General features: G+C 40.6%; 1 protein-coding gene and 1 pseudogene across 1 annotated transcript in view; both read right to left on the bottom strand.

Annotated features, from left to right (window-relative positions):
• LOC111971721 (uncharacterized) overlaps positions 1 to 10,970 on the bottom strand; it is a 233,612-nt gene that overhangs the window by 92,150 nt on the left and 130,492 nt on the right. The gene's annotated exons all lie outside the window — the stretch shown is intronic.
• Positions 1 to 10,970, bottom strand: part of LOC111971698 (uncharacterized) — an 80,620-nt pseudogene that overhangs the window by 21,196 nt on the left and 48,454 nt on the right.

The raw sequence follows: 10,970 nt of genomic DNA on the forward strand, positions 1-10,970 counted from the left end.
TTGATTCTAATGGAATGTAAAGTTATTATGTGAAACTACTGTCTAAGATGCATACATTCAGTTGATCCAAACTCCACCAGCACTAATAAACATGACTGTGCATGTAACCATACTCAATGTTGTAAGAAAACTCACAAAAGCTCCCCTATGACAGATAAATTAGAATGTACATGTAAGCAAGTGAATACTGAGGGGAGCCTTTCTAATATAAAGGGCCACATTTATTAGCAATAACACGTTTATGCATTACACTAACCTCTATCACAAGAACGTGCTGGGGAGGTTCCACTCCACAGCTCATCAACAGTGATGGTTGGTTCATCTTCCATGTATCGTGTCCCACTGGCTTCAGAAAGCTCCTATGGCCTCCAGTGAGATGTCCTTCACCTGAGAGTGTGGATTGGGGACAATAAGTGGTTAGGTTAGAGGGTTATAAAGTCTAGCACACTAATGGGTCGGTAATGTTTTTTGGGGGTGTTTAATATTTTTGTTTTTTACATTTCGATTTATCAGGGGAGCTGCAGGCACCCCTACTTCCCGTGGCTATGTTGACACTGTCTACAATTTGGGCACCCAAGTGGCGCAGCTGCCATCTCAGTGCAAGAGGTGTCAACTACAGTCCATGGTTCGAATCCAGACTGGAATCACATCCGGCCTTGATTGGAGTCCCATAGCGGCGGTGCACAACTGGCCCCAGCGTTGTCCGGGGTTGCCGTCATTGTAAAAATTTTTCTTAACTGACTTGCCTAGTTAATTAAAGGTTAAATGTTTGATGTTTTTTAAAGATGTTAAGGTAACAATTCTCTCATAAACTTTATAGATATACTCTATTATGATTGATGTATTATGTTCCATGTATCACATTGTTTTCGTTGAGTAAATAATTAGGAAAATGCAGTAAATCAAGAATCCGGATAGAATATGCATTGGTCTTTGCGCAAGATAGCGAAGTAATCATACTATCCAAAAACGTGACTAAGAAGCCCCAATTCTGGTAGCACATCTAACACATGTGCAGAGGTGAACGGGCGACATAAAAATGAGCTATATACAAGCATTTCGCTACACCTGCAATAACATCTAAATATGTGTATGTACCAATAACAATTTTATATTAAACGCGACATGCCACGCAGCCTTCAGGCTTCTGCAAAATGTTACCTCTTGCCATCCTCTGTATCCGTCAAGAATCTTGACATCTACTGGACGACTGGCGAGGACGCGCTCTCGCATTGTCCTCTCTGCACGCTCCCGGCCCACCTTCAGTTCCTGTACGGTAGTTTCCTCCGCCAATCTCCTGTTTTCTTTCTGCTTTGATTATTTACTAAACGAAAAACTGCATAGGTCGTCGTCTACGCAGTTTACAATCTCTGACACTGCTGCATTCGCTAGCGACCTCCATGCAGTGGAGGCTACTTGAGTGTTGACAAACCCGAATACAGTTAGCCATTGTTAGAGTATCTAAGGGTAACGGCAATTCTTTTTTGGGGGGGGGGTAACGCTAGTTAGCTGCTATCAACCAGGTCCCGTCTCCAATACGAATTAAATACTACCTGGTGTAAGTACGTGATGCTGTGCCGTTAAATGAGTCATATGGTTCAGTTCCTTGGTGTTAATAAATGTCTAAACAATAAAAACGATTACGAGGAAACTGTTCTCGGTACCGTTGAGAAACGGTTGTGACTAGATTGAAGTACAGCTACGAACGAGATGTACCATTGAACTACCGCGAGAGTCGGAGTCGGATATCGCTTAGATTTGTAGGCCTAAARCCTGAAATAAGCTACCTCTGGTTCTTTCAGCCGTCTCTATGGGAAAACTGAATGGGGAAAGGATAGGGTCCGAAAATGAACTACGATGTATCAGCGACCAGATATTATATAACCAAGCCAATTTGTCCTGCTAAATGCCAATACAGCCTAAATGTGGTATTTTCAAATAAACTCCCTATTGACCACCCGTTATCTGCACATTGCTCTCCTCCTGCCTCTAGCTGCTTTTGRCATAGCAAAAGTGATATCCGACCACTGACGTATAAGAATTAACCGATTTATCAGGCTTCAAAACGTACATCCAAACTCTCGCAGTAGTTCAATGGTAAATATCGTCCGTAGCTAAAAATGTAAAATGTAAAAAATGTAATAAAATGTATGCACTCTACTGTAAGTCGCTCTGGATAAGAGCGTCTGCTAAATGACTAAAATGTTTTTTAAAAATGTAGCTGTACCTCGTTTAGTAACAACCCTATGAAGGGTTGGTAATCTAGATGAGATCCAGTTTTTGTCAAATGAAGATCAAAATATATTTTTTGTTAATTTTAGCTAACCCCAACCCTTTTCCTAATCTTAACCTAATTCTCCTAACCTGCTGCGTGAGTTCTCCTAACCTGCTACAAAAAGTCKAAATCTGACTTTAATTTGACAAAAGCTGYATCCCTTCTAGCCCTGAACACGAAACAGGCAAGAATAACTAAGTACTTCTGGCTCACAGAGTTTAGGAATCCTTCTTCTATGGTATTGTGGTGGTCGGCAAACAATTGTAGGAAAGGGGGAAAAACTAAAATCATCCAAAAACCCAGAGGCAGCTTGGCCATCTGCCAAATGGGCTAGAGAATTTTTTTGTTGGGTGGGCTGGTCAAAATTTACATACAACTTATTATTTTATTTTTCTATATACAAAAAGAGTAAGATGACATTTGCGGTGGCCCYTGGGCCTTTATTAATGYTTTTTGCTYATCTATAATGAGCCATTGGCTGATCAGTGGGCAATGGATGGACCTATCAGGATGGGCCGGCCCTTTTTTCTGATAGGCTGAGCTGAGGTCACACAAACAAAGTCAAAATTCATGACAATGGCTGGATTAGGATGCATATCAAAATATCATGAATTCCTGCTTGGACTTGTTATGTATGAGTATATGATATTTTGATGTGCAACCTAATCCAGTGATTGTCATGAATTTTGGGTTGACAAATTGACTATATTTGCTATATTGTCAATTAAGGTGACCAGATTTTGGAAATACAATTTTGAAATGTGTTTTTTTGCACTATGAATGACCTGATTAGATGGTAACTCATGATTTGGATATTTGGGTTCGACCATATCATGGGCTGGTGCTACCAACTGTAAAAGTCTGAGAGTTTCCTATTTTCCACTACAACTTTACTTCTCATTTCCTTTCTTTTTCACCAGTGTAACCCACTCACAAAATTATTTCTKATTTATTAACAGATTTGATCACCTATTTTTTTTGTACATAAAGGAACAGGTATCACCTGATTGCCAAATAATGTTGGGGGGAGGGGGTGTTATAAAGGTGTTATAACAAAAGAGGGACATTATATTTGTTATGAATAGAACATAGCCAAAACCAAAGTCTGAGCGGACAATTATAGTGTTAACACTTTAATGACAGTGTTTTGGCTATAGGGTAAATCCTTTGAATCAATGACTTTTTGATGCACCCCTTGTTATTGAACAAGTATAACCATGGTAATAATGCCAGAAAGTAACTTTTTGGATCTGAGTACCTAAAAAAATTCCAGTGAGATAATAGGAATGCTCAAAGTTGACATCCATTTTGCATATCCCACCATACCATGAGACATTTCCTATGACTTTCAATCACTTGGAAAAGATAAATCGGTTTTGGTTTTTATTTATTGAGATAAAATTACAAAACATGGTGTTCAAAACTTATTTTATATTTTTCTGCGGATGATTTATTTAATATATATTTTTTATTAAGTATTTAATAAAACGGTTTTTTAAAAGTCAATTATCTAAATCTGTTAATCAGATTTTTTTCATATTCGCATATGCTGTATCTTAGCCTGTTTGACATAATCTAAGGTGTTTGTGTTGTGCCCGCCATCAGTTGAGACAAAACATGCTCTTGAATACAGGGTGGGTGTCATGTTTTGGATGATAAATGTACAAACATTTCAAARTTCAAATGGTACCACAAAGATGGTTGGAGGTCCACACATCCGAGAATGTTGACTTGAATGTGAATATCTSTTGTTTCAAATTATACTGCCAATCCTCCATAGGAAACCTATTGAAATAAAGATAATATAATAGACATGACCCTTTAAATTMACATTAAACTGTGGGTGGACCCAAGGTCATTGTTGTGGTAGTTATTAGAAGTAAAAATGTCAATTCAATAAAAATGTAAATTACAGCGGTCTGAAGGAATAGGTCCGTTCTATGAGTTATATTTCTATGATTGAAATYACACCCWCCCTGTATTCAAGAGCATGTTGTGTCTCAACTGATGGCGGGGCACAACACAAACCTCAGATAATGTGAAATAYGGTCCAAGCTGCAACATTGGAGTTTACGTGTCACTTRCTGACAACTTCTTCCATGGGCAAACATGTATGMAAAGTTTTGTTTAAATCATAACGGATGCTGTCAAAAAGTGAGTGAATTCAAAATGGATTTACTGTGTCAGCACACCAAACAACAAGTCTGTATCATGTGAGAATGTGAGCGTACCCAGATGCTCAACTGAGGGACTTAGTAATCCAAAAAACCCTCTCTCTAAGACACTTCACATGATGACTATAATATGTCAGCTAAAGAATTGCTCCCAGACATCCCCTGTGTATATCTCAAGCCACAGTGCTACGATTTCTCCCCATTGTGGACACTCCTATGTTTGATAAGGTTACTCTGGAAGGAGAAGCTCTTGTAACATAGTTTGCACTTGAAGGGCCTCTCCTTGGTGTGAACGGTCTGGTGCTGCTTGATATATTTCGTCTTAGCGAAGCGCTTCCCACATGTGGGGCAGGCATACGGCTTTTCAGCATCCGTCCTAATGCTCGGCCTCCCGCACGATGTGATGGACACATACCATCAATGTACACACAGAGGAAGTAGAAAGCGGAGCCACCACCGTCAGGTGGTTAGTCTTTGAGCTCCTCCTTGACCTCTAGCCATTTTTGTGTGTTGTTGGGATTGTGTGCTGTGTTATAGGCTAGTGTACCGGTATCTCGTGGTGAGCCCATCCCTCCTGGCCCTGTCTGTATTGGTTGGGTAACCATGAGGTAACTGAGGAAGGCTAGACCCAGGCCAGGCTTTCGCTATAACCCAGTCACTAGTCATTAGACAAGACCTGATAGGAGAAGACAGAGCTCCGTGATAGAGCTACCACCGGGGGGTCTCCCACCAACTCTCGTAAAGGGAGCTGAAAGCCCAGGTGACCTGCTCTGTTATCATGGATACTTGGTGTTTGTCTAGGAACAAGGAGGTCTATCTCTATGTTAACCCCAGGCCGTGCGCTCCATCCCTGCTCACTGAGACTGTGAAGAGAAAGTCGTGGGCTGTCGACATGATCCCCTGACTGAGCCTTGATGACACTGCCAGGACTGAGTGTTGTTCAGTCCACCTTTCACTTGGGTTGTGTTCTGCGCAATGGTCTGAGTCTCTGTCCCTCGTGGTTTTGGTCTCTGTTCTGAATCGGTGAAAGGAAGAGCGTATGGTTCTATCCAGGTATCTGATCCGGCGCCAGGGTTTGTGAACCCAGCCGCTCAGAGGGTCCAGTCTCCCACCCAGACAACAACCTAGATTTTCAGCAGGGTCCTCATAGGACTGCACACTGCCAAAACAACGAGTTTGTAATGACAAGGCATAAAAGTTTATTTATAAAAACTCTTTGCGACACACAGAAACATGACATCAATATTATAAACTGTTTACCAAGTCAACGCCATCTCTAACACTTGTGATTACAAGTTACCTAACAATATGGAGGCCATTGGAGTTTACTATAACAAAATTCCTTATATGTTGATTCAATAATTAAGTATAATGTTTTGGTTGACTGGGCGATAGTTCTGATAAGGGAAGTCCTGTGCCTGAAATAAAAACATTTTGAAAGTCAGTCATAGCACAGAGCTCGATTTTGTATTCATTTGAACACAAACGGTTATACACTCACAATAACGATGAAGTACAGTAACTTTTATTGGCCTAACGCGATGTGCCAATGAATAATATTTTTTCTCACTTATGGTAATGTGACAGGTTAAAGGAAATACTAATAGCCTGTTTATACAATTAAAAAGTATTAGTAAAATCAATAGAGTATGTTATAGGATCTTAAAACTTAAGGTTTAAGAATAATCAGCATTATCAGTATTAGTGATAGATTGATAACATTATTAATAATATCGTAAAAATCCGTCCAAGTCGCAGTACACAAAGAGGTAACGAATTGTGAGAGGAATGTGTAAAGCTGTGTCAATTGATGTTGAATTACTTTAGTTGATCGATGGTATAAAAGTTTGTTTAATCCTGTGATCTACTAAAATGGCTCTTAATCTATGAGCCTGAGATCCGATTTGCTCTGGTCTCACAACTCAAGTTCACGGATGAATGCGCGGTTTCTTTCTCAATTGCACTAACCGTTCCAATGCAGTTAAACCATTCCGTATCACGCTCTTCGTGATTCTTTCCTACCCTTTTTCAGGTACGTTATTGATGATATAAAAAGAGTAATTTAAATGTAATTAAAACTTGCTTAACATGTCCAGAGAGTGTTTAATTGTTTTTTATGTAACATTATGAGGAAGTTAGTTTAAGTTTTGCAGAGAGTAATAATGAGCCGTGGCTCGTTGCAGCAGCTTCGCACTGCTTAGGTCTGCTACGTAGCTGCCATTTTAACTGTCGATTGTGAATGAAATATCTTGTTAATAAGATATTTTGCGGTGTATTTGGTGTAAATGTTTTTCAAACACTTTAATTGCCTGTTGATAATTGTGTTTTGCGTTTACTGAGTTAAAGCTTTGCTTGACAGTTATATTGAAAATAGTATTTGTTTACTGGAGTACAGTGTATACTGTTATGATTTGAATCGCCTTGTACCCTACAAAACTCTATTTCCTGTAGATCTGTTATTCTGTAAAATGTGTTACTTTTGTAAAATGATTGCACTAAACGTTCCATGAGTAAACATCGTATCACGCTCTCGTGATTCTTTCTACCCTTTTCAGGGTGTAACATTTTGGAGGCTTCCGCTGAGATTGCTGCTCAGATGTCCAGTTTCCACATCCTGGTTGCTGAATTCCGAGCCAGCTAAATCCCCACATAATAACTCAGGCAGGCTGCAGTGAGGAAAGTGTTGCTGTTCGAGGAGAGCTGGAAGTTGGTGGTTAAGTACGTGTCACCTGAGGCCATTGATCGACCATCAGAGGACAGTAAGACATCTAATTCAGAGTCAACTCCTGCACAGTAAAGTTCCTCCTGTTCTGCCAACATGACAACCGCCTTGGAAGAGAACTACAGGAAAGAGTAGTGGAGAATTGCACCCCTGACTAAAGACAAGTTACTAGAGATATGTGATTTCCTTGACATATCAGCGAACAGATAAGAAATGTTCAAGACACAATCCCGCATATCATTGATGACTCACATTATGATGTTCCTTGAAAGAGAGGAAGTTGCAGAGTTAGAAGATGGCGGCATGTCGGAATTGTTGCTACTTAAAGACAAAATGACAGAGATGATCATGGCATAGATCAGCCCCAACCCCATGCCAATCTTCAGGAAGCGTGCCCGCTCTCACCCAATGCACAGCCCAGCTCATCCTGGCGCAAAGAGTTAAAAATTTACTAAAAAAAAAAAAATTACGTTTAATTTACGTTACTTTTGTAAAATGATTGCACTAAACGTTCCATGAGTAAACATTCCGTATCACGCTCTCGTGATTCTTTCTACCCTTTTCAGGGTGTAACAGTAAACTTTACCTTTTCTTAAATTGGTACCCCTCGCTTTGATAAAATTAATTTTAGAATATTTTAGAGAAGGTTCAACATTACACACAGCTTTCACTATTTCCTTTCAAGTAAACATGAATTAAGGCATATAATTTCCTCATTATAAAACACCAGCATCAAACACCATGATAAGGTTGTCACTCTTCATCAGTGAAGCATTTTTACAGACAGCCATCACACCAACCTGACCATATCATGTACTCTGCCTCATCATACACACTCTTTCCTCAGTTCACCTCGTCCAGGTTCCTACTACAAATCCAACAGCCTTCTCCATCCCGTGTGAACTTCAGGTGCATCTTTAGCTGGTAAAAAAATAAATGGATTCCCATCCACTGACCTCCAATATGTTGCCTCTGGTGTCATCCCCCGGGGCCTTGGCTGCACCCATCTGGGTCTGGGAATCCAAGATGGCGCCCAGTCTCTCTGTTAGCCTCCAGCCAACAATCTGCAGGAAGAGGTTTAGAAAATAGACTTTTAGAAACATGGCATATCTTATGAAACTTTTGCTTAGACTAGCTTTAATTTTTTTATTTTTTAAATAATTAATTTCCCCCTCCTTTTTCTCCCCAATTTTGTGTAATACAATCTCTAGTAAGTTACTATCGTTGTCTCATCGCTACAACTCCCGTACGGGCTCGGGAGAGACGAAGGTCGAAGCCACGTCCTTCCGAAGCACAACCAACCAAGCCGCACTGCTTTTAACACTAGCGCGCCTCCAACCGGAAGCCAGCGCACCAATGTGTCGGAGGAAACACAGTGCACCTGGCCCCTTGGTTAGCGCGCACTGCACCGGCCCGCCCACAGGAGTCGCAGGAAGCGCGATGAGACAAGGATATCCTACCGGCCAAACCCTCCCTAACCCGGACGACGCTAGGCCAATTGTGCGTCGCCCCACGGACCTCCGGTCGCGGCCGGCTGCGCCAGAGCCTGGGCGCGAAACCCAGAGACTCTGGTAGCGCAGCTAGCACTGCGATGCCAGTGCCCCTAGACCACTGCGCCACCCAGGAGGCCCAGACTAGCTTTAAACCATCAGTCTAAAATGGCTAGCTGCTAGCTTTTCTCAAAGTGCAACCTGGCCAAATAAGCCACGATGCTGTGGACGGCCAGCTGAGCATATAATTATATCCGGTAACAAAATAACAAATTCAACCCATCAGAGYCCTCAAGCGGTAGAGCCACCATCCATTCGCATTTGTTCAACAGGTCAATTTGGCCAACTGCTTGGTTCAATTTGTTACCCATGGTCTAAGCGGAGTAGTGGCGTCATACACTAAAGTGGTCTACTCCAGATGTTGGCATATGGTGGCTGTGAGTTCAAATCCAATTCAGGTCAAAATTATTTTTAAAGAGAAAACCCTCCACTGCTGGTCGTCAAGTGAAATAGTGCAAATGTGACGAATTAGCCGAAGATGCTTTAGGGTCATTCCACCTCAAGAAGCACAAGAAAGAGGATTTTGACACCCACCATCTCAGATTGTTCTGAAATTGTTTTTGTTGTTCGAAATAGATAAGATTAGCATTCCTGCAACATTATTTGCTTGAAATATAATTTCATCTCTGAGAATTGATTGCACCCAACTTGTCCATTCTAATTTATAGGATTCATATATTGTTCAATAAATATAGCATCTAACCTCTGATTTGGACCAAACTTTTTCAAAAAATAATTTAGACATGAGGAATCTAAAGAAATTGTCAAATGCCACCCATGAACCCTCCACACCAATTCCACCCCAGTGAATTTGGTGACCCCCCCCCTCCTTTTAGATACATTGGTCTTTGAAGTTGTTAGGTTTATGTCCATTCCTACATCCTGATATTACTGTATGTAGGTTATATGTATTTCTCCCTTACCTTGCTCCCCCATCTTTAGTCCACTCAGCAGGTCAATGCTCTCTGGTTCATCTTCTATTGTCTCCTCTTTGACCAGCAGCAGATCAGGCTTCCCATCCTCCATGTCTACTGACTGTAAGAGATACAGAGTGAGAGGATGTTGGATTAAGAAATTCGCTATGAGTACATTTACATTTACATTTAAGTCATTTAGCAGACGCTCTTATCCAGAGCGACTTACAAATCAAACGTTTTAGTTGATTTGATACTATGGAAACGTTCAATTTTATTATTTGACACTCATTCGTGGTTTGATCATTGAAAGACATGGGCTGTGTCCGAATAACCATATTTGCCATCCTAAAATAGTAAGCTGTTTGAGTTATTGAAAAAATAAAAGTTTAATAGTATGCGACGTTTTGAAAATCGAGTATACTTTAAATGCTTGGATGTAATAACGCTATTGTTATTTTACTGCTGCTGTTTAATTATTTGTACATTTTATTTTCTACTTAAGAAAAATAAGTTTAACTTCTTAAAGCATTGTTTGATTAAGGGCTTGTAAGTAAGCATTTAACTGTATTTAAAAAAAAATACAAAATAATTCACTTTTATTTAACCAAATAGGCCAGTTGAGAACAAGTTCTCATTTACAACAGCGACCTGGCCAAGATAAAGCAAAGCAGTGCGACAAAAACAATAACACAGAGTTACACATGGGATAAACAACGTACAGTCAATAAATAAAACAATAGAAAAATCTATGTACAGTGTGTGCAAATGTAGTAAGATTAGGGAGGTAAGGCAATAAATAGGCCATAGAAGGGAAATAATTACAATTTAGCATTAACACTGGAGTGATAGATGTGCAGATGATGATGTGCAAGTAGGGATACTGGGTGAAAAGAAGAAAAAAAAGAACAATATGGGGATGAGGTTAGTTGGGGTGCTATTTACAGATGGGGTGCGTACGGTACAGTGATCGGTAAGCTGTTCTGACAGCTGATGCTTAAGGTTAGAGAGGGAGAAAAAAACTCCAGTTCAGTGATTTTTGCAATTTGTTCCAGTCATTGGCAGCAATAGAACTGGAAGGAAAGGTGGCCAAAGAAGGTGTGGTCTTTGGGAATGACCAGTGAAATATACCTGCTGGAGCGAGTGCTATGGGTGGGTGTTGCTATGGTGACCAGTGAGCTGAGATAAGACGGGGCTTTACCTAGCAAAGACTTATAGATGACCTGGAGCCAGTGGGTTTGGCGACAAATGTAGCGAGGGCCAGCCAACGAGAGCATACAGGTCGCAGTGGTGGGTAGTATATGGGGCTTTGGTGACAAAACGGATGGACCTGTG

Source organism: Salvelinus sp. IW2-2015, linkage group LG13 (assembly GCF_002910315.2).
Source record: "Salvelinus sp. IW2-2015 linkage group LG13, ASM291031v2, whole genome shotgun sequence".
Lineage (NCBI taxonomy): Eukaryota > Metazoa > Chordata > Actinopteri > Salmoniformes > Salmonidae > Salvelinus > Salvelinus sp. IW2-2015.